Here is a 25,011-nt window from a genome sequence, read left to right as displayed (position 1 = left end):
TCCTCAGCGCAGGCCCTTGAGGTTTGTGCACAGCAGTGAACTCTGAAACAAACTTCAAACGACATCAGCTTTCACAAACCCTCAGGCTGGCTGCTTGGCTATGCAACTTAGAGGAAATGTTAATGAAAGGCAGTGCCAATCAAGCAAAATGATTTGTCCTGGATATTGTAAAACCTCAGGAATCTTGCTGCGGCTGCACTTACCCCTCCAAGAATGAGCAAAGCATTCCATCAAATTCCTGATGTATGCCTGGCAAATGATAGGCAGGCTTTGTACAGACCAAGGTTATTCACTACAGACTTCACGGCTTCTAACCTGCTCTTATCATCACACATGACTGCTCCAGTTCAGTTTCTGGTCAATGGTTCCCAGATCTTCACAGTGGTGGATTTATTGATGACAATGCTATTGAACATAAAAGGGAAATGTCTGATTCTAACGTTTAAGAGACACACAAACTCAGAAACAACACCTTCACCAGAATAAAATTCAACAGGGAGGAGGAGAAAGAACAAACAACTCCCATTCCTGGGCGTCATGGTACAGCGCAAGATAAATGGGGAACTGCAAACAAAAGTACACTGAAAAGCCACACACACAGACCAGGTACTGAACTTCAATAGTAATCATCCCCACACACTCAAACAAAGCTGCGTGTGAACACTATTTAAAAGGGCAACAACACACTGCAGCAACATGGAACTACGCCAAGAGGAGGAGGAATACCTCTTCCAAGTGTTCAAGGATAATGGATATCCAAAGAACTGGGTCAGGAGATACCTACAGGAACAGCATCAGAAAGATTCTACACGCCCTGACACACTCATCATGCTACCCCACAGCAGGAACACATTGGAACTCACCACAAGACTCCTACGGCTGCCGGGCATCAGAGTGGCACACAAGCCCACAGCAACCCTATGACAAATGCTCACCTGAACTAAAGAGCCACTCCCCACCACGGACAGGACCAATGCCATCGACAAGATGCCCTTCAGAGACTGTGACAAACACTACATCCGACAAACAGGAAGGAAACTAACAACAAGAGTACATGAACACGAACTGGCTACAAAAAGACATGACCATTAATCACTCATCTCAATACACATGAGAACAACAATACAAGAGAACCACAACTTCAACTGGGACAGCACCAAGATCCTGGGACAGGTGAGGCACAGACAAGCACAAGAATTCCTGGAAGTGTGGCACTCCACAAAGCAGGCTATTAATAAACACATTGAACTTGACCCCATATATATTCCACTACAGAGGGAACTCAGAAGTGAGGCAATCCATCGCAACAGACGCCAGAGTTTAAAAGCCAGGTGGGAAAACACACCAACGCTTCATCAGAGGCTGCACTGAGGATGTTACCCAGCACGGTAACAAAACGTCTGCAGAACAACAAACCAGCTCGGCGAGTCAACCAACCTCAACACCCACAACCCAAGCTACAGATCTACTCCAAAACCTTAGTGTCAAATTCTCTCTTGTTAGAGATGGTCATTTTGGCATTTCTGGTTGAAGATTACTGCAAATGCTTCAGTCTTACCTTTTGTACTGATGTGATGTGCTTCCCCTTCAATGAATAATTTAATTGTCCACCACCGCACATGGCAGGATGTGGTAATGGAATTGCTTAGCTCTGTCTACCATTTGCTGCTTTTGTTATTTTAGTCCCATTTTGCAGCTTCATGAGAATAAGCACTGATTTTTTTTAGGTATACCTGGTGCTGCTCCTGGCATGTCCCTATGCATACTCCATTGAAACATGGTTGATCCCCTCATTTGTTAGTGATGACAGATGGGTGATATGCTGGGTGTGAAGTTGCAGATCGAAGGTCTGCATTCAATTTTGCCACTGCTAATGGCCCACAGTGCCCAGACTTGGAGTAGCTAAATTCAACTATAACTCTATCTACAAATTTGCTGATAACACCATTGTAGTGGGTCAGATCCCAATGGTGACTCAGAGTATAGGAAGAGATAGAGGACTCAGTGACATGATGTAAAGACAATTCTTTCATCAATGTCAGCAAAACAAAGGAGCTGGTCATCAACTTCAGGGAGCAGAGTGGAGGACACGCCCCTGTCTGTATCAATGGGGCTGAGGTGGAGGTGATCAAGACTTTCAGGTTCCTAGGAGTAAATATCACTAGCAATCTGTCGTGATCCATCCATGGCGACAGTGCAGTCAAGAAAACACACTAATGCCTCTATTTCCTCAGAAGACTAAAGGGAATTCAGCATGTCCACAACGCCTCTTTCCAATTGCTATAGATGCACTATAGAAAGTATCCTAAGCAGCTGCATCACAGCTTAGTATGGCAACTGCTCTGCCCAAGACTGCAAGAAATTACAGAGTTGTGAATGCAGCCCAGTCCATCACAACATCCAGCCTTCCTTCGATTGACTCCAGCCATACTTCTTGCTGCCTTGGGAAAGCAACCAACATAATCAAAGACTCCTTCCATCCCTGTTCATTCTCTTCCAGTGAGCCGAAGATTCAAAAGTTTGAAAGCGTGTACTGTGTGGTTTAGTATCCCACATATCCTGTGTCTTATTCCCACCTCTGATATTCCTGCTTTTGGAATACTCTTACATTGTTTGGACTGTCAGTCAAGTCAGTCTTTGGATCGTCTTTCTCTACTCGGCCTTTATCTCTGTCCTCTGGATATCATCTTCAAGCTCTTGGTTAGCTTAGTGTGATACTTGATCATCTCTATGAGAAAGTGTGATGAACACAAGGAGATGGTTCACTGGAAGGACTTGGCCTAATCCCAAAGAAAAGATAATGTGGAGAATAGCCCATGGGAGAGTATGGGATTCTATTCTAAGCAGTGACCAGCTCCAGAAGGCCTCTTTAGTTTGCTCTGTAGAGGAGAGTTGTGTTTGAAATGTCCATTACCCTCCAGAAGGTGGTGCATCTCCTGATAATGTCATGGACCTCACAAAGCTCCTACAGGATCTTACTTTCAAAGTTTCTTTCAGTTCATTCACAGGATGTGGACATTGCTGGCCAGACCAGCATTTATTGCCTATCCCTAATTGCCCAGAGGGCAGTTAAGAGTTAACCACATTGCTGTTGGCTTGGAGTCACATGTAGGACAGACCGGAGACCGGATAGGAAGGCACTTCCTGTTCCTCTGAGGCTGCTTGGCCTGCTGTGTCCATCCAGCTCTACACCTTGTTATCTCAGATTCTCCAGCATCGGCAGTTCCTACTGTCTCTCACCTATGCAATTGGTTTTTGTACAACTGGCATCTCAATGTTGGGCAAATTAGCCTTTGCAGTGCTGTTGGGCTGCCTTTCATTCCAGCAAATTTGGAGGAACTTTCAAAGGTTGTTCATAGTATTATAGTGCCGTGTGTTACCTGATGCAAGGCTTTTAAACATATAGCAGTGTCAGGATCACAGTAACCCACTAAAATGACCGTGGGTCTTCGAACTGAGATTCTGGTCCTCAAATCATCCTTTCCAATGGTTTGGTCATAGGCTATGCTGGCACATTAGACAGAATGATGAAGTTTGTTGTCTATGTCTGTCTTCGTCAAGCAAAGTCTTTCAAGGTATTTTGATCCTGATCAAAGTGGAGAGAGGTTTTATACTGTGGCAGCTTTTTGGAAACTGAAACTTAGATTTCTGGTGTTTACTGAAATATTTACTGTTTTGTATGCTGACATGAAATCAATAATCCCCTCTAGAGATAATGGGAACTGCAGATGCTGGAGAATCCAAGATAATAAAGTGTGAAGCTGGATGAACACAGCAGGCCATGCAGCATCTCAGGAGCACAAAAGCTGACGTTTTGGGCCTAGACCCTTGATGAAGGGTCTAGGCCCGAAACGTCAGCTTTTGTGCTCCTAAGATGCTGCTTGGCCTGCTGTGTTCATCCAGCTTCACACTTTATTATCTTGGAATCCCCTCTAAAGTTTAGCTTTTAAGTGAGTGCAACACTAATGCTATTTGCATACCAACTCCTTTTTTTAATACTTTCTCGGGACGAGGGCATTGCTGACCAGACTGCATTTACTGTCCATCCCTAACTGGCCAGAAGGCAGTTCAGAATCAACCATATTGTTGTGGGTCTGAAGTCACATGTCGGCCAGACCAGGTACGGATGGCAGTTTCCTTCCCTAAAGGACATTAGTGAACCAGATGGGTTTTTCCAACAATTGACAATCGATGGTCACAATTAAATTGTTAATTCCAGATATTTATTGAACTCAAATTCTACCATCTGCCATTTTGGGATTTGAACATGGGTCCCCAGAACATTACCTGGGTCACTGGATTAACAGTCCAGCGATAATACCTCTAGGCCATTTTTGATATCTTAAGTTACAATGGTTGGGTTTTGGATCGAAGGTGGTATAGGTTGGAGAGTTTCCCATCTGTCCTGTAGATTATCTGCTGTGAGGAAAACAGAGAAGAGATTTGATGCAATGACACAGATCGGTTTTTCATTAAAATAGGGTTTGTGGTTCTTTCGTTGGGTGAGGCTCACAGTTTGTCTGTCATCATGGAGTGGGCAGGCGATAGTGACAAATTTTTCGAGAACAGGCAGACTTGAAGAGGATAGTCCATAAGGCATCATATTTGACAAGTGAGTCATAGGCTTTTCTGAAGTTAAAAAAGGCCACAGAGGTTGGTGCTGCTCCTTTGTACCCAATTCTAGTAAAATGCAATCACGTCTCTGGTGCCTCTCAATCAAGAAAACCACACACACTCTAAAAGACATCAGGCATTGAGACGGTGTAGTTAACAGTCATCATCCAATGATTTTCTTCATTGGGGCAGACAGCAGGAAACTATTCTACAGTTATTAAAATCAGATTCGTGTCCCTTCCTGAATATAGTCACAATCACAGCAAGAAGAGGGGGAGATGGATGAACAGGGTTTAAGTACTGTTGACAAAACAAATTAGGAGTAGGAGGTAGTGCAGTCAATCTGCACATTAAAATTGACCCAGCGACAATTCATGTTTTAAACAGCATCCTATCTTTGCCAAAGGAACAAAATAAACTAGCTGACAAAAGTAGAAATTTCAATTTTGGTATGCTAAGGATGAAACAGATAAATCATGTGCTTGTGAACAGTATAGCTTAACGAGCTGTTCCCACGGAATGACTACACAATATGTTCCCAAAAGCAGATGTGAAAAGGATTTTCGTGTGAAAAGGATTTTCGTGTGAAAATAGACATCTGCAGAGTTTGTGGCATTGGATCAAAACACACTGCATAACATCCATGAACTCAGGCAGAAGCAGATGTTGTGTTGCTGCCCTGGTAAATTCTGCACACCTAAATGAATATTTCGTCCGTAGGGATCCTACTTTCACTCTTGGCTCATATTTAGAAAGATACTGCACTGAACATGTTGCTTCTTGTTTCCTTGCTTGATAAGTGAAAATGTTTTGCTTGACATGCTTGCAGTTTTTCATTGTAATAATGGCATTTGCTTCAATGAACTTCACGACTGGAATTTAAATGGGGTCCATCCTATCTGAAAGACTATGCTTGAAATTAGTATCACTTGAATTGGTGACAGCATCACCATCTTGAACTTCAAGCGAGCAATGATACAATCTTCAACGAGTTGTAAATTCTTGCCCATAATATAAAAAAAAATGATGGAACAGGTTTGACATTTGCATTATTTTTCAGGAAGAAGTAATGAATTTATAGGTGGGAGCAGGGGTTCAGAGAGTGTTGGAAAATAAACTTATTAGCACACATTCTAAAAATAAGGATCATAAAGCAGACAAAACATCAGAGTGGTTTACCATAACTATCTTTACTTCTAAAATTGGAGTTTGCCAGTAGACTTTTATCACAGCCCATTGAAGGTGGGAATGGAGGCAGGGCAATTAGTAATGTAATATGAGCCTGCATTGAACAGTCTTCCCAACCTATTTCTATTAGCAGAGATAATGGGAACTGCTGACGCTGGAGAATCCAACATAACAAAGTGTGGGGCTGAATGAACACGGCAGGCCAAGCAGCATCTTAGGAGCACAAAAGTTGACGTTTTGGGCCTAAACCCTCCATCAGAAAAGGGTCTAGGCCCAAAACGTCAGCTTTTGTGCTCCTAAGATGCTGCTTGGCCTGCTGTGTTCATCCAGCCTCACACTTTGTTATCTCTATTAGCAGCTTGTTTTCTCTAAGTGGCAGATTACAGGTTCTCTGAACGGAGGCAGGAAGGCACTTCACAGAAATAAGGTGCCACTAGAGAAGGATTTTATCAGGTATTTGCAATATTAGCAGGGACATAAGGGAGTCAACGACTATGCCAGTTCACCAAGTGCAATGAGGTGAGAAATCAGTCAACAGTCATGCAGGATAAATTGTGGGTCTGTTAATGTGCCTGCCACATGTCTTCTCAACCAAGTCCAGCTCTCAGGTTTGGTGGCTCAGCAGAGGATAGTGCCAATTTGAATTGCTGCTGCTGGACAAATATCTCCCTGATCCGAAAAGGCACTGGAGGCAGGACAAAAGCTGTCGGATTCACAGATCAGTGAAGGCCTCATCTGCAATTGAGGTTTAGACTCTGGCTTCTCATCCAATGAGGAGGAGATGACCCAGACATGGGTGGCAGCTACATGCTGCAGCATTGAAGCCTTAAGGGAATTCCAGTGGCGGAAAAAGGCATTGGAGGTGGACAGGATGGACACATGGGAAAGAGCAGCCTGTTCATATAAGGCTTTAGCTGGCGCTATAGATGGACGAATAGAGGCTTTGCTTCTGAGAGTAGTCCAGGAATGTCTTTGCGGACCGTGCCTACTCGGCTGGGTCACGACAGAATTAGAAAAACAAAGAGTGCAGTGACCCCTCTTCAGAATGTCCCGAGGAAGGGTCACTAGATTTAAAACGCTAACTCTGCTTTCCGTCCATGATGCTGTCAGACCTGTTGAGTTTCCCAGTAATTTCTCTTTTACCAGATTTCCAGCATCCACAGTTTTCTTTTGCTTTATTTCAATGATGGAATTAAGCGGAATGACGGAGTGGGAGTTAGGAGCATGCAGAAATAGCAACAAACCAAAGACTGTCACGTTAAAGGTGACAATGGCATGTCATTTCTTTGACAGTTCATTCCAGGGATTGTCTGGGGATGTAGGCTGCCTCGGTTAGTAGACCATGCCTGCATAGAGTGGGCAATGGCTACCACGTACCAGCAGACTGATTTACATATCAAATCAGGTTAGGGGGCTATCAGCTTCAAGCCCAAGGTGAGGTTTTCACCAGTACGGTGGGTCATCGAATCACTCATTTGGCCAACAAGGCTCCCTCACAGCAGCCAGGTGGCCTTATGAATAAAAGGGCTGTTAGTCACTCAATGGTGAGCAGCAAAAGCACTTCATGCAAGTTGTCTGAGGTTTCCAGGAAGTTAGCAGGACTAAAAGATCCTCAGACAGTCATACACATTGCTAGATTGTGGGAGCAGGGGAGATACGCTTAATCATGGCTTCTGACCCTTGTATGCAACCCCAACACAGAGGCAAAAATAAATATAACCACTGTGACATAGCTACAAGGGCCATAACTAAGCAGATCAAAGACTTGAAGATGGCATTCTGGCCCCTCAGCAGATTTGGGGAAGCCTTGCAATACACTTCTGAATGCTGTTGCTTGCTGCATATTGTATAACTTGGTGGTACAGGAGAGTAGTGCTGCAGTCAGAGGAACTCAATGAGTCAGTCATTTCTCCAGAAGGAGAAAAAGGCACCTCAAAAAAGGCAATAGTGTCACTTGTTGAAGGCATTGCTGAGGGATCAGAACAATGATAGACTGATGCGTATGGCAGGGAGATAGACAACTCTTTGATCGGCAGACTTTCATTAAGGACAAATGGAGGGGCCAAAGAACCATAAATTCCTCTTTCAGAGCCATGTGTTACTCATCGATTTTCAGAAGCCTTTGTCATTTCCCTGTGCTGGTAACTGCATGTACGAAGGCCATCAAAACAGGTGGTCTCAAGTATCTCAGCTTTACAGAACAAATGCCATTGGATTTAATTTTAATCAAGTGGTGTGTTGAAATAATTGCACAAACTATTTCAATTCACAGTTCAACATTTTCTTTCATTAAACATTGTACATGTATGCATTGGAAAAACTAATGTACCCTAGTGAACTCCTCCTGTGCTGGGTCACTTGTTGAGATGTTCAGTTCTAGAAACTACTACAGGTGCACCCTGTACCCAGAGTTGATGTGGAGGTAGGCTGCTGCCTTCTTTATTCTGGTACATGAGATAGTTGCTGAATAATTCTCTCTAAACTCGCTAGTACCTATGGGCACAATACGCTAAAACTGGCCCGAAGATGGGAAACCAATGCCATCCGACAGAGTGCCACCCGCGAACAGCTGTACTTCCTGCACGAATGCCTAAGGAAACAGGTACTACCCAAATGTCTCAAATACAAACCTCCCCTTAACACTCCGCTAGCCAAAAGAGGCTTCGTCGACAGCTCACTGATGATGTTACCTAGAATGGTGACGAAACGTCTGAAAACGAACCTTCCAGCTCAGCGAGCAAACTCACATCCAGAGCCTCAACCTGAGCTACAAATCTTCTCAAAACTCGCTACTAATTCTGCGTTGCTGAAACGCACTGCATCCCTACAAATTTTGGACGGCCCACATCTACAGCGAAGATGCTAAGGACGTAGCCTGAAAGAACCCAGACCAGGTAAAGATAGCAGATCCCATTTTGGAAGGGCATAAGTGAACCAGAGTCGAAACAGTTGAGGATGGTTTCATGATCAGCAGCACTGAGATAAGCTTTCAATTCCCGATTTATTCATTGAATTTCAGTTATATCAGCTATCGAGCTGGGATTTGAACTAATGCCCCCAAAATTAGAAATTGTTGCAAAAACTCAACAGGAAGCATCTGTGGAGAGAAAACAGAGTTACTGTTTCATGTCCAATGACCCTTCTTCAGAAGTTCTCCAGCAATTTTTGATTTTGCTTCTCATTTCCAGTATCCACAGTTTTCTAGGCATTTTTTTTTCCTCCCTAAAATTAGTCCTGGCTAGTAGATTACTAGTTAAATGGTATTCTTACCTTTCTGTGTTGCAGACATGCATTTCCTCCCAATATTGAGACTTCAATGTGAACAGTAAAATCGTGGTCAATGCATCAGTTCTTTCCCAAAGAACCATAAAATTTGTTTGCATAATCTAAATTCACTTTCCTGGTGGAAGTGGCTAGCCAGGTAAATGAAAAAGAAATACACAGATGTGCAAAGAAGTGCTTCTCCTAATTTGCAACAAAGAAACAGCCTTTTTACAAAAGATAGAAATGCATGCTACACTTAATGCAAGCATACTTGATGTGGAATTGTGGTACGTTAATTTAAAAAACCTGAAACTTTGCCACAAATGACAATTCCATTGCTTTTACCCAAGAAACAGTTTAATACTAACTGCATGTCACATAGTTGGACAAAGCTCCTCCATTATCACCAATGCAACCAATGATAACAAATAATTTAAGTGTGGAAGCAATTTAGAATTTGATATGTCGAGTTTGATTACAATTCTTATAAGAAATATGACAACTCTTAATAGGAGCCAAAATCATTAAAAGTTTAAATTCATTATCTACTGATTACTATACAAGACACCAATGTTTGTTTTTCTTTTATCCTTCAACAGTGAACTCTTTATACACCATTAATTATAATATTGTGTTTTCTGACTTTTCTTCAAATATAGATCTTTTCCCAGGATATATCAATTTCAATCTAACATAATTCAAGAACTTAATAATGTATGGAACTAAAGAAATAATTTTGCCAAGAAATTTATATGCTTCATTTTAGACTCTCAACTGCTTGTGCAATTACCTGAGAAATTATTGTCCAAAGTTTTTCTGATTCTCAAATCTCATAGTATAAATAACCAGTTTTCTGCTTGCCTTGATATTTCCAAGATCACAGAAATTCAGCAGCCACTGTTCACTATAAAACATTTAATTACCTTGAGCAAGCCTTAAGAATATCTAACTTAAGCACACGTCACAACTTAAATGGATTTCTAGTCTAAAACGCCAATCATGTTTTTCAGATTACTTTAAAACGTTTCTAAGAAGAATACTTCATTATCTTTCAACACATTTCATAAAATAATTTTTGAATTTCACATTTGCTTGCCACTTCTGAGCTCTCTCTATTTTCATAACGATTTTATTGTATTTCACTGACATGATTGAAAAACTACAAGTTTAATCATGCTAATTTTATATCTGAGCAACACAATAGCCAAAATAAAACAGTTACTTGATTAGCAAAACTCACTGCGTGAAAATAATACTTTCAATACTCTCTTTATGATCAACTCCACATGAGCCCATATCCTGGCTGCTGCGCATAACAGCATCTAATTTTTTATCTATTTAATCCGCATACTGACTATTTCCATGTCATGCCAACTTCTGCCAATCCCTGCTGTGGACTAATGTACAGTAAACACAACAGCAAGATTAAGTTTGAAAAGATACCGTAATTATAAGAAACATTTAAATTGACATTTCCAGCATGTCAGTTATTTAATATGAGACCGATTTAATAGAAACTAGGTATTCTAATGTAAAACTACCATACCACTGAATAGTTAAGGTAAGTGAACTAAATTACGGGTGTGAAACATTTATAAATATTGGAAGATCAATCCACTGGATAAAGAAACCTAAATATTTTAAAGACTATATTTGCTGAGATACTGGGAACTAAGTCTGAAGAATCTATGATGACACAGCCCTCTCCCTGCTAGTTCATTCTTAAAACAATTTGAAATTAATTTAAATTTAAAATAATTTAAATGAATATGCTGAAGTTGTGAAGTCAACTTGGTGCTGGGGAACGGTTCTGAAGAGGGATCTAGGCCCGAAACGTCAGCATTCCTGCTCCTCTGATGCTGCTTGGCCTGCTGTGTTCATCCAGCTCTACACCTTGTTATCTTAATGCTGGGGAAATTTGTTGGCAGATTTTTGATCACGTTATTTCCAGATTGGGAGTATTCTTCTGAAAAAACGGTATTTAGTTTCATTCCATATTATCTATCTGATTCTACCTAAAATACATTATTTTGTAAGGTACACGGTGCAATTACTGTTGTATGGGTGATGATACAATAGCTTTTAAGAGGTGCATTTTTTTCTCTTTTGTTCGAAGAGGGGTTTTGGGCCATAGGAAATAGGCTGTGTCTTCTCCAAGCTAATAAAGTAAACAGCTTGTGAGACTTTTAATAATAGATAACAGTGTGGAGCTGGAGGAGCACAGCAGGCCGAGCAGCATCAGAGGAGCAGGAAAGTTGACATTTTGGGTGCAGATGCTGGGTTTTTTTTTAAAGTTGGTACAATAGAAACAGCATAAATGGGTGGAGTCAGGCTCACACACAATTAGAGTTTTCGTTTAGTTTTCCGTAGTTGTTGGGGTTTGAATTTGGCTGTAGAAACCGTCTCCGTCTTCCTGATACAGATACAGTGCTTGCGTTCTCTCTTTCTGCCAGAATCATTTGTGAGACTATCTATTTTAATGACTTTGCCTTTGCATTTATGAGGTGTTACAATATTGGACAGTTACTGTTTAGTGGTTAAATAATCTACTATTAATCTATTATTCCTTCTTTTGTTTGTATTTTTTTTAAAGTAGGGTAAGAATAATATGTGTTTTGCTTAAAGGAGTAGAGTAACCAATTGAATTACATTTGGAACACAGCATCTTACACTTGCCTTTAAAAATGAGTTTGGTCTAGGCTATCTCTTTGATAGATTTTCAGGGGTCTGGTCTGGGCCATAACATATAGGCAATTTCAACAGCAGTGTCAGGCAGATAGCAATGACACGAATAACCAGCTAACATTATCACGTACTTACATAGACCTGTTGCAGATGCTCAAGATCATTGGTATTTACGTGGATGCTTTTTCTCCAGTTTGGGAGAACTTGAACAAAAAGATTCCTATGAATCAACAGAGACACTGGATATTTAAAGGGAGGCTTTGACAACATCCATTTCTCTGCTCCTGCTACTTTCTTGCTGTAACAGAGCTCAGAGTAGAGAACCTGTTTCGTTGCAAGATTTTATAGAGGCATCGCTGGTGGTATTTCTCTCGGGATTTGAGTTGTCTTCTGTACATTGTCCATATCTCCAATGCATATGGATACTGTATGCTAGACCATGAGTTTGGTGCTGGATCTGAGGCAAAGAACGTTTCTTCACATTATTTTAGTACTTTGTTGATGACTCCATCTGTACCTTTGGTTGTGTTGGTCCCCTTTTGTTAGACGATAAAATCCCATGTTGAGATGGAGATGGAGGCAAGTAACATGTTATGGGATGAGAATGAGGACACTTACATTGAATCGAATCTCTGTTAAGGAAATTTTCAAAGTGCTCCTTCGAACAGGCACATCTCTGACCCTGCTGCGTACCACTCCATTCTTAGCTCTGATTGGTAAGTCTTTATTAATTGAATTACCTTTATTGTCCCATGTACTGAAATAAGTACAGTGAAAAGTTTATAAGTTGCCAGCGACAGTGCCATTTTAGGTACAAAGTTATGTAGGTACAGCTTCCTCAGTTACAGATTAGTTACAGTGTAACAATGTCACCAACACATGATACCATCTTAGGTACAGAGTACCTCGGTACAATCCTTAGTTAAAGTATAGAGAACTGAAGAAAAGTAATTGAAAAGAAAAATAAATTACTTCACAGCTTTACAGAGGTCAGAAAAACAAGAAGCAAAGTTGAAAATACAAACATCACAACCTCTCTCCGTATGGTCTGACCCCTGGCTGCAGCTACATTCTATGCTGGGCCACTAGCCCTACTCCGACACTGGGCCACAGCTTCCACATTCCTGCACCAGGCCACTTGCCCTACTCCCACACTGGGCCACAGCTTCCACATTCCTGCACCAGGCCACTAGCCCTACTCCCACACTGGGCCACAGCATCCACATTCCTGCACCAGGCCACTAGCCCTACTCCCACACTGGGCCACAACTTCCACACGCTTGCACCAGGCCACGAGCCCTACTCCCACACTGGGCCACGGCTTCCACACGCTTGCACCAGGCCACTAGCCCTATTCCCACACTGGGCCACAGCTTCCACACGCTTGCACCAGGCCACTAGCTCTATTCCCACACTGGGCCACAGCTTCCACACGCTTGCACCAGGCCACTAGCCCTACTCCCACACTGGGCCACAGCTTCCACACGCTTGCACCAGGCCACTAGCCCTACTCCCACACTGGGCCACAGCTTCCACATGCTTGCACCAGGCCACTAGCCCTACTCCCACACTGGGCCGCTCCAGCTGTGGCCATCTCTGCCGGCCATCCACCCTGCTTCAGATTTTGGGAGTCGGAGGCCAAGTATCTGAGGCCGAGAGAAGGGATAAGAAAGGGAGAAAGAAAGAAAAAGAACACACTGAGTTGAGGAGATCTGGCTCTTTCTTACTTTTCTTTCTCTCTCCCACATTTTCTCTGTCTCTCATTATCTCTATTTCTCTCACTTATATGTGCTTGGGCTGTATGTGATCATGACTGCACTGAGGTATCCAGGCATTTCATGGCTGTTAGTGAGTTGCCAGTTTGTCTGTGGTCTTTCTACACATTTTCTCTTCTTTTAACCATGGGTTTTTTGGTTAGTGCTTGGCTTGATCATCATTTTTCAGTCAACCGATGTTCTTTCCTTTACATTTTGGTGGTGCTTCCAATTCAGAAACACCTTGCACTTGTGATTGAGCAGCTCCTGACCTCCTGGTTATTCTAATCAAAAACAGTTTTCATGCTTCTTTGTAGACAAGCCTACAGTCTTTTCGCAACTGGTGTTTTTAGTGGATTTAGGGGTAGACCAGATGCTGTGGACATTCTGTAGATCCTGCTCATTGTGCATCGCCAGATCAGATGTGAAGTACTGACTCAGTGGGTTTTCCTTCACGGAGTCATATTCCTCCCCACTTTGGCTTTGAAATCACCAAGAATTAGCTTGTCTCCCTGTGGGACATGGGTCAATGATTGATAAAGGCTGCAGTAGAATTCCTCTTTGGCCTCATGCATTGCTTCTAGTGTTGAGGGGTATGTCCTGCTGACTACTGGTTTAGGGTGCATCGAAGGGTCACGAGGCATTTGTTTATTCAAAAATAAAGCTCATTGAGTAGGTCACCTGGTTTTGTTTTTAAAAACAAAACCAATCATAGAGAGTCAGTATTCTTATTCAGATGTACTTATCCAGAAGAAGGTGTATCCAGCATCTTAGCTACTAAGCAGGCCTTCTCCCGCCCACTGTGTCTCACTCAGAGTGGTGACAACAAAACACCGGAGATCACGGGTATGACAGTAGTGAGATATTCAGGTCCGTTGCTGCTCGGGTTGATAATGAAGCCTTTGACGTTCTAGGTCTCAATTCATTTTGACAGGATGGATGATATCCATATGTGGGTTCTTTAACTGTCATTGCATGCAGACTACTGCACAGTGCTACTAGAATACACATCATGGATGTGTATCTTCATATGTTACAGTATGTAAAAACCTACAGAATGAGAGCTCATTCTAAAACATTGCATGGATGAGGAACTAATTTAGCGACCACAGCAACCACAATCATTGATCTGAGATTGAATGCAAAACCTTTCCAAGTAGCACAAATTAGCTGCCTTGAACAGCTGGATCGATATATTGTGTACCTATACAACTGATCACTTTTTTCCTTCATCATCCAAAACTTTGAACATATTGCTGCCAAATAAAATTCCCTCAGTCACTAATTAGCTCTAACCACTATGGAATGCGTTACGGCTTGTGAAAAATCCATTATAAATCAAATGTGCATGTTTGATGTGTGTTAGTAGTTGCAATTAGACAAACATGTCACACATTTCTAAGACACTGCAGAAAAACCACAGTGCAAGATATGGTTTCAGTCAACACACAAGTTTTATTCAATTATTATAAGCTGGATAAATTACAGTTATGTATCCAGCTGCCTGCTTGGTAAGCATTGAATATGAAGCTTGTAAAATATGTAATAAGAACAAATATAATATCTAACTGATGCAGCTGCCTAAGAACTTTAAATAAATAGGATTATAGAATGTAATGAACTGAAACTAATGTGATTTTCCATATCATAATAGTCACTGAAGGAAGCAAACTGTTTCCCTGGAGACTCCTTGGAACAGTTCAAACATCTGGCTGAAGCACAGCATAGCAGTTTTCCACAATCACTGCAGAAGATGATTCTCAAGAAGTTTCTCTGAATAATGAGAACGAACGCTGTTTTCCCTACTCCACATGAACTACCTAATGCAATACTTGCTAAATCACTTTCCCACACAACTGCACATGGAGAAGTCGCAAATCAGAAAGGATCTCTGAATACTGAATACTTATTACGATAAACGTCGAAGTGAGAGACTTCGGCATAAAGATTCGAGCAATAATCTGTGACTGCTCATTACCCAGTTTTAATTGCCTTTGACTCCTTCAGGAACACTCTTCTTCACACAACATAAGGAAATTGCTGAACTGTCCACACACTACTTTGAAAACTCTCACATTCATACCAGAATAACAGACTTGTTAGTTGAACCGAGGCAGCTGATGTGTTCAGATTGTAGCAACAATTTCTGAGTTCCACGACGTAATTGAGGATCAATTTTACATTCTGGAAGAATCTATAAACATTGCGACCATGAACTAGTTCAGTGATATTTTCAACTGATGTCCTAGCTTTCTTACTTGCACAGTATTTAAATAAGAGATGGGGTGGCAGATGTTAAGTGGGGGTGGGGTGGAGTTTCTATGTTGGTGGCCAAAGGGCACGCTGTATATGCAGCCAAGAGAGATGAACAGGAGAAAGTGCAGAAGGTTAATAAAGTTAACTTTATGGATCCACAAAAAAAACAGATATACTTGCAATAAGGAGATGAAACAGCTTGTGTGACTACTCAGAGAGCAAGTGACCATCGCAGGGTGTGCTGTTAACTACAGGCAACATTGTACTAGAAGACAAGATTGATGTTCAGTGAGGCAGTGACAATGGATTCTTAATTTGCGAGTCATTCGCAAAAGAAAGATCAAACAGCCAGAGGAGAGCGAGAGAGCAAGAGAGACAGTACCAATGAGCCAGGAAAATGAACAAAAGCAAAAGTACTGCTGATGTTGGAAAACATAAATAAAAACCAGAAGTGCTGGAGAAACTCAGGTGTGGCAGCAACTGTGCAGAGAAAGGGTAAATAGTTTGACTTTTCTTCAGAACTGGCAAGTGGAAAAGTGATGAATTATAATTTGTAATAAAAAGTTGAGGGAGAAGGAAGAGGGAGAAAAGGGAAGATTGGAGTATGAGGGGATTACAGATTCTGGGTATCACAGAACAAAATACGAAGATAACAAAAGTGTGAAGCTGGATGAACACAGCAGGCCAAGCAGCATCTTAGGAGCACAAAAGCTGACGTTTTGGGCCTAGACCCTTTATCTTGGATTCTCCAGCATCTGCAGTTTCCATTATCTCTGATCACAAAATACGAAGACTGTGTTTCGGGAGAAGAGGATTAGGTCCAGGGTAGGTGATAGTATTTCCAAACAGGAGCCGTTTGACGCAAAACAGTAACTTTCTTCTTTTCTCTGTGGATGTTACCAGACTGGAGATTCTCCATATACTTTCTGATTTCATTTCTTGCAGCTACAGTACTTTACTTTTCTTAGGTACTAGTAAGAAGTGCTCACAGCAGCTCAGCTTCACTACAGCAGGTCTACGGCAGAAACATAACCATGAGAACAAGATGGTACATTGAAAAAAGTAAGCAACTGAAAGATTAGGGTCATGTTGTGGAGAGGACATGTCTAGGCAGTCACCGAGATATGTTTAATTAATCCAGTACAGGGGAGATCGCATTGTGAGCGACCCACGCAGTAGACTAGGTTAAAAGAAATACTGGTAAATTGCCACTTCACCTGAAATCTTGCACAATGAGGACGGAGGAAGAAAAACAACAAGTGGTGCACTTCCTGTGATTGCATGGGACAGTGTTGTGGTTGACCATAAGACATAGGAGCAGTGTATGGCCATTCAGGCCATTGAGTCTGCTCCACCATTCAACGAGGTCACAGCTAATCTGGCAATTCTCAACACCACTTTCCTGCTTTTCTCCATCACCCGTGATTCGTCTAATCATTAAAAATGTCTATCTCAGCCTTGTTAATATACATTACAAGCCAGCCCCAGCAATCCTCTGTGATAAAGAACGCCAACACATTGACTACTCTCAGAGAAAAATCTTCATCTCTCTCACTCTCGTCCTAGATTCTCCCATAAGGAGAAACAACCTTTCATGTACATGCCTACCCAGAAGACAAGATGGATGTTCAGTGAGGCAATGGATTCTTAATTTACGAGTCATAAGCGAAAGGAAGATCAAACTATAGCTACCCTTCCAATCTCCCTAAAAATTTAATGTTTCAATTGGATCACCTCTCATTCTTCTAAACTCTAATGAGTACAGCACTAATCTAATTAACCTCTCCCAATAAGAAAATCCCTCATACTCAGAATCAATGTAGTGAACCTGTTCTGGACAGGCTCCAATACCAGTATCTTTCCTACAATAAGACGACTAACACTGTTAACCGTATTCCAGGCATAGTCTGATTATTGATAATGGGAACTGCAGATGCTGGAGAATCCAACATAATAAAATGTGAGGCTGGATGAACACAGCAGGCCCAGCAGCATCCCAGGAGCACAAAAGCTGACGTTTTGGGCCTAGATCCTTCATCAGAGAGCTCTCTGATGAAGGGTCTAGGCCCGAAACATCAGCTTTTGTGCTCCTGGGATGCTGCTGGGCCTGCTGTGTTCATCCACCCTCACATTTTATTATCATAGTCTGATTATTGCCTTGTATAGTTTTAGCCAGCCCTTTCTATTTTAATAGTCCATTCACTTTGAAACAAAGGCATACAGTCCATCTGCTTTCCTTATTATCTTCTGAATTGGATGCTAGCTTTCCATGACTCATGCACAAGGATCCACAAACCCCTCTGCACTGCAGGTTCCTGCAATCTTTCTATTTGACTAACAAATCACCTCTTCTATTCTTCCTGTCATATTTTCCAACATTACATCTGCCAACTCCCAGGACCTGTCCTAAACCCTATGATGTGTACAATGTTTCCAGGGCATCATGAAAGGGGAGGGTGCTGAGTTTGAGGTCATGGTACATATTGGTACCAACATGGGCAACATGAGGAATGAGGTCTTGAATCAAGAATTCAATGAGTTAGCTATTAAAAAGGACTTTAAAGGTTGTAATCTCTGGACTACTCCTGGTACCACATGCTAGTGAGTTTCGGAATAGGAAAATGTGACCAATGAATGTGTGGCTCAAGAATTGTTGCAAAGTGGGGGGTGGGGGGGTTGGGGATTTGATTCCTGGATCAAAGGGACCATTTTTGGGGAAGGTGGGCTAAGTACAAATGGGACAGTCTGCATCTGAACCACAATGGGACCGACATCCTGGCTAGTAAGTTTGCTTGTGCTTTTGGGAGGAATTTAATCTAGTCTGGCAGGTGTAGCGGACACAGAATATCAATGAAACAGACACATCATGCTACAGCAAAGGAAGCAAGGCCCTGTGAGTTCAGCTATGTACACTGTAAAGGATGTAAGGCAAGGCTGGAAAGTCTTTAATGCTAAGAGTGTAATAAGTAAAGCTAATGAATTAATAGCAAGGATTGATGCATGGAAGCATGATTCTGTTGCAATCACAGAAACATAATGGAGGGAAGGGCTGGGTCAGTAATTCAACATACGGGTATAGGATCTTTAGGTGAGACAGGGAGAGTGTAAAAAGGATGGCTGTGTAGCACTGTTAATTAAGGAGTCAATTACTGTAATTAGGAGAGATAATATCTTGGAAGGGTCCTCAAACAAGGCTTTGTGGCTGAAACTTAGGAATGTTAAGGGGCAGCTACTTTACTGGAAGTGTATTATAGGCTCCCAAAGGATCAGCAGCAAATAGAGAAGCAAATATGTAGACAATTCACAGAAGTGTGTAAGAGTAATATTATGGGATTTCAACTTTCTCAACATAAATTGGGATCATCATAGTGTGTAAAGGGTTTAGTGGGGCGGATTTCTTGAAATATTTTTGGATCAATACGTAGAAAGCCCAATAAAGGACAGTGCAGTGCTGACTTGGTTCTGGGGAAAGAAGCTGGGCAACTGTTTGATGTGGCTGTGGGGAAACATTTTAGTGATAGCGACTACAACGCAGTACACTTTAACAAGGTGCAGAGCTGGATGAACGCAGCAGGCCAGGCAGCATCAGAGGAACAGGAAAGCTGATGTTTCAGGTCTGGACACTTCTTCAGAAATGATGCTGATGCTGATGTTGATTCCTTTGATGCTGCCTGGCCTGCCATGTTTATCCAGTTCTAAACCTCGTTATCTCAGATTCTCCAGCATCGACAGTTCCCACTATCTTGCAGTATGGTTTAAATTTTTTCTGGGTAAGAGAAAAGATGGCCTGCATAAGCTGGCTTTGGATCGGGAAAATCAGATTTCATTAAAATAAATTGGGATCTAGCCACAGTATACTGGGAAGAGCTCCTTGTGGATGCACCTACAGCAGAGCAGTTGAGGGGCATTCAAAAAGGAGCTGGGGACAGTACAGGTCCAACATTTAGTGTTCCTACATTTCCCTCGAAAGGCTAAGTTCAGAGAACTCTGGATGTCTAGGACAATTCAGGACTGGATGAGGAAGAGAAGGGCTTTTAGCAAATCCAAAAGGTGCAATTCAACTGTGGCTCGCGAGGAATACAGGAAGTGCAGTAGGAAACATAAGAAAACAATTAGAAGATCAAAAAAGGGGCCATGAGAAAGGACATTCGAACCGGATTAGGGAGAATCACAAGATATTTTATCAACACATTGAAAGGAAGAGGTTAACTGCGGAAAGGGTAGGGCCCATTAGGGACGAAGGGGGCAACGTTTGTGTGAAGCCATAAAACATTGGAAGGGTGTTGATTAAATAATTCTCTTCAGTCTTCACCTGGAAAAGGAGAATGTAGGTACATAATTCAGAAAAAGGGACTGTGAGCAACTTGCACAGTTTGACATTGGAAATGGAGAGCTATTGGAGGCACTTAAAAAAGCTATTGGAGGCTTAAAAAAGCCCAGAAAGAATTGCATCCCAGGCTGCTGTGGGAGGTGAGACAAAAAAAATTGCAGGGGTCCTGACTTTAATTCCTCTGTGGCCACAGGGGAAGTGGCGGAGGACTGGAGGATGGTTAACGAGGTTCCACTTTTCAAGAATGGTGGTGGAGATGAACTTACAAACCAGTGAGTCTCATGTCAGTGTTGGAGAAAATTCTGAATGAACAAATTAATACCCACTTGGAAAAGCACAGATTAATTCGGAATAGTCAGCATGGTTTTGTCAGAGGGAGGTAATGCGTAAAAAATTTGTTAGAGTTTTTAAAAAATGTGATCAAGTGTGGGGATGGGAGAAGTTCAGTTGATGTATTTTGTATGGATTTTAGCAAAGCTTTTGACAAGGGCCCACATGGAAGGCTGATTGAGAAGGTTGAAGCACATGGAATGGAGGGAAATTTGGCAAGATGGATCAGAAACGTGCTTAGTAAAAAGGACACAAAGGCTTGTGGTAGAAGGATGTTTTATTGAGTTTGACGAGCAGTGTTCCACAGGGATCAGTACAGGGAGCCTTAGCATTTATTATATACATAAATGATGAAAATCTGGGGGGGACTGCAGTTCAAATTTGTAGATGTCACCACGATTGGTAGAGTGGTGAAGGTGATGGTTGTAGGTTTGAAGAAGATATAGGTGAGTTGGTCAGATGGGCAGAAGGTACGTAACCCTGATAAACGCAAGGTGATGCACTTTGGAAGAAGAAACACGATAGGGGAGTATTTAATGAATGGGAGGACACTGGGTGGCTTGGAGGAACACAGGAATCTTGGGCTAATTGGCAGAGCAAGTGAATAAGTTAGTTAAGGCGGTATACGGGATGCCAGCTTTCATCAGTCATGGCATGTTGTGCAGAGGGAGTGCGGAGGAGGTTCACCAGGATGTTGCGTGGGATGGAGAAATTGAACTATAAAAGAGAGACTAGATAGGATTGGATTGTTTTCTTTAGGGCAGAGAAGACTGAAGGGGCACGTGATTGGGGTATATATGATTATGAGGAGTACGGACAAGATGAATAGAGAGCAGCTGGTCCCCTTGGTTCAAAGGTCTATTCCAAGGGGGCATAGTTTTAGGGTAAGGGGCAGGGGATGCAGCGGGAATTTTAGTATATTCCATATGTTGTGGGAAGTTAGGAAAGAAATTGCAGGGGCCCCGGCAGAAGTATTTATACCATCTATAACGAAGGGGGAGGTACCAGACGACTGGAGGGTGGTTAATATTGTGTCATTATTTAAGAAAGGCTGTCTAGAGATCCCTGAGAACTACAGACCTGTGAGTCTGACATCCTTGATGGCTAAGTTGTTAGAGGTGATTCTGAAAGATAGGATTTACAAGCATTTGGCGATACAAGGAATGATTAGAGATAGTCAGCTTGGTTTTATGTATGGAGAATCATGTCTGACAAGCTCAATTGAGTTTTATTGAGGAAGTAACCTAAAGGATCAATCAGTGCAGAGCAGTAGACATTGTTTCTACGGGTTTTAGGAAAGCCTTTGAAAAGGTTCCACATGGATGACTAATTAGTAAATTATTTAAATCACATGGGATTCAGGATGAGCTTGCCAATTGGATACAAAACTGGTTTTACAATAGGAGACAGTGTGGAAGAGGGATGTTTTGTGGACTGGAGGCCTGTGACCCAGAGGTATTCCACAGGGATCAGTGCAGGCTCCATTTTTTTTAAGAGCAACCTACATGGGGAATGTTTACAGATTAAAGGTCACAACTTTGGTTCCAGTCTCTTATAAGAAGCAGCTGCATCAGTTACCATTGATGGCAGTAAAAGGCTCAGGCCCAAGCTTGATGGGGCAAAACTGATCGAGAAAGATTTACCTGGATTGGCTCAACATTTATCAATGGGAAAATAGCTGCCCGAGTGAAGTCTCAATTAAATACCTGGAGGTTTCTCAGGAAGATTGATCAAAGGAGCCAAGGCCACTTTTCATGTGACCAGTAAGCCATTCCACAATCTTACAAGGCCCATCCAGTGCTATTGCCTTACAGGCAAAGGTACAGGCAGAAATCTGAAGGCTGGAGAATGAAGGAATCATCAAACCAGTCAGTATCTGAAATGGGCAGTATCGGTTGTACTGATTGTGAAGCTTGAAGGATCGATTCAACTTTGTGGGGATTTTAAGTAAACAGAAAACTGCTTTTAAACCCCCTTCGCACAGAGAATTTATATGCAAAGCTAGTGGGGAAGGGGGGCTGGGATGTGGTGTCTATCATTAAGTTCGACATGGGTCACGTGTACTTGCAATTGTGGTTAGATAAGGATTCCCGTATTAAAAGTTAATAAATAATTAACACTCATAAAAGGTTTGCATCAATATACGAGACTGCCATTTCGGGTACTGTCAGCCTGTGCAATTTTTCAGTGGACCGTGGAGAACATTTTACAAGGTCTACACCAGGCCACCATTTATCTAGATGACATATCAATAACAAGGCAGGCCAATAAGGAACACTTAAGAGAACTCGGACATAATCCTGAGAAATTTCCCGAGGCGAGTATGCGCCTTAGAAGGGAAAAATGTGTTTCAGGCACCCATAGCAGCCTACATGAGCCACAGAGTTGACAAGACCAGGTTACATACATTGAAAGATAAAGTTTGGGTGATCAAATGAGCCCCAGCTCCGATGTCTATACTGGAGCTTAGGTCTTTCCTTGCATTGAAGTATTAAGGAAAGTTCATACATAACCTGGCCTCCATCCTGGCAACTTTGTATCAACTCTTACAAAATGGTTAGCCTTGGAAATGGTCACGTTGCCAAGACGCAGCTTTCAGGGAATTGAACAAACAGCTATCATCCTTAAAAGGCGTTTACACACTATGATCGCAACCGAGACATGGCATTGAGATGCCATGCCTCCCCATATGGAATCAGAATAGTATGAGCTGAATGGAGAGGAAAGTCCAGTAGCATTTGCATCCCAGACTTTAGCTAATACTTTGGTAAATATGACCAAATAGAGAAGCAAGGTATGGCGGTCATATTTGGAGTCAGCAAGTTCCACCAATACCTTTTATGGAAGTAAATTTGAAATAATAACAGGCCACAAACCTCTGCCAGGTCTACTTAAAGATGTCAAAGCAGTGTCGCCCATAATTTCAGGCCGAATTTGGCAGTGGGCTCTAATACTAAGCGTATATAGTTACGAGTTGGAACAACGTCTGGGAGCCCCAGTAGCAAATGCGGATGCATTGAGCTGCGTCCGGCTGGCAGATACACTCCCAGTGGTACCGCTCACGGGGATGGAGGAAATCAAAGGGCATCACAACCAGAACTGCAACCTTTCTGTACCTGGAGAGACCAGATAACAGTAGAGGATGGCGTATTATTATGGGGAGTAACAGTGAATGTCGCTAGCAAAGGGCTCTGCCAAACACCGGTAGAACTTCACCAGGGTCACCCAGGGGTTTCCAAAATGAGGACGTTGGCCAGAAGTTATCTCTGGGGCCAGGACTGGATGCAGACATTGCTGCTTTAGTGGGGTATTGCCACCAGCATTAATGGGAATGGCCAGTTAAACCCCTGGACTCAGTTATACATTGATTATGCAGGTCATTTCATGAGCTCAAATATTTGTCGTCATTGTGGATACCCACTCAAAATGGCTGGGCGTGCAGAGAGTTCATTTGTCAAACATGGGGAGAACGATAGAAAAACTGCGCACATTTTTCACAATACACGGACTCCTACAAGCACTGGTCACAGATAACGGGCCATCATTTACCAGCAGGGAATATTTCCTAAAGTTGAATGGTATTCGACAAAGAAGGGCAGCTCCACACCATCCATCATAAAATAAAATAGCAATGAATTGTCATGTGTATTTTTACAAAAAGCACAATGAAAAGATTTACAAGTCGCCATTTCACACCGCCTAAGTTAATGACAGAAGTCATAAATAAGAAGAAAAACAACGTGGAAGTTTATCACAGTTCAACTAACAGCTTCTGGTTTTGGGGCATGCTGGAAAACCGGGCCAGGACCACCACGCTGGGCCGAGACCACCTCACCACACTGAGACAAGACCTTCACACTGGGACCAGAACTTCACACAGGACTGCTAGAATACTGCTGAAGATCTCCATGCCAGATAAGACTACCATGCCAGGCCAGGACCACCCCTCTTGGACCACCACTCAACCGCCACACTGGGAGACCACCTCACCAGGTGCCAGGCCTGTACTGCAATTCTGGGCCTCTAGAATCCACTGCATTGCTGAGCCTAGACCAGGAGAAGATGCCTTCTGCCGAGTCATTAAAAAAAGGTAAGGTATCATAATAAATGGAAACATCATCTAATGGTCTGGTAGAAGGCGCAGACCAAACATTAAAGGCAGGCTTAAAGAAACAGCCCGTTGTTTCATTAGATACCAAACTCCCTGGTTCCTATTTGATTATAGGACCACCCTTCATACAACCACAGGGTAGCTCCAGAAGAGTAGCTAATGGGGAGAAGATTCCACACCACATTAAATCTGATCTTCCTGGACCCAGAGGGGAGAGGGTTAGTGGGAAGGAGAAACAGCATTATCAACACCAACGCCAGAACACAAGACTCCACGAAGCGAGAGAGACAGTTTATTCAGGGGACCAAGTTTGGTGTAGGAGCCACAGGAAAGATCCTGCATGGGTAAGAGGCATGGTTGACGCGAGTTCAGGTCCAGTGACGTGTTTGGGTAGATGCGACCGTCCTGAACAAGCAAGTGGACAATATGACAGCTGTAAACTCGCAAACAGTGTGGGAGCAAAATGTGCTCCACTCCTC

The 25,011-nt window shown here is 42.4% G+C and overlaps 1 protein-coding gene across 3 annotated transcripts in view; it reads right to left on the bottom strand.

The window, feature by feature from the left end:
- The window catches only part of pag1 (phosphoprotein membrane anchor with glycosphingolipid microdomains 1), a 159,165-nt gene that overhangs the window by 86,913 nt on the left and 47,241 nt on the right, over positions 1-25,011 (bottom strand). The gene's annotated exons all lie outside the window — the stretch shown is intronic.

Source organism: Stegostoma tigrinum, chromosome 5 (genome assembly GCF_030684315.1).
Source record: "Stegostoma tigrinum isolate sSteTig4 chromosome 5, sSteTig4.hap1, whole genome shotgun sequence".
Lineage (NCBI taxonomy): Eukaryota > Metazoa > Chordata > Chondrichthyes > Orectolobiformes > Stegostomatidae > Stegostoma > Stegostoma tigrinum.
Note: the sequence above shows the minus strand (reverse complement) of the source record. Positions and strands in the feature narration are given on the sequence as shown.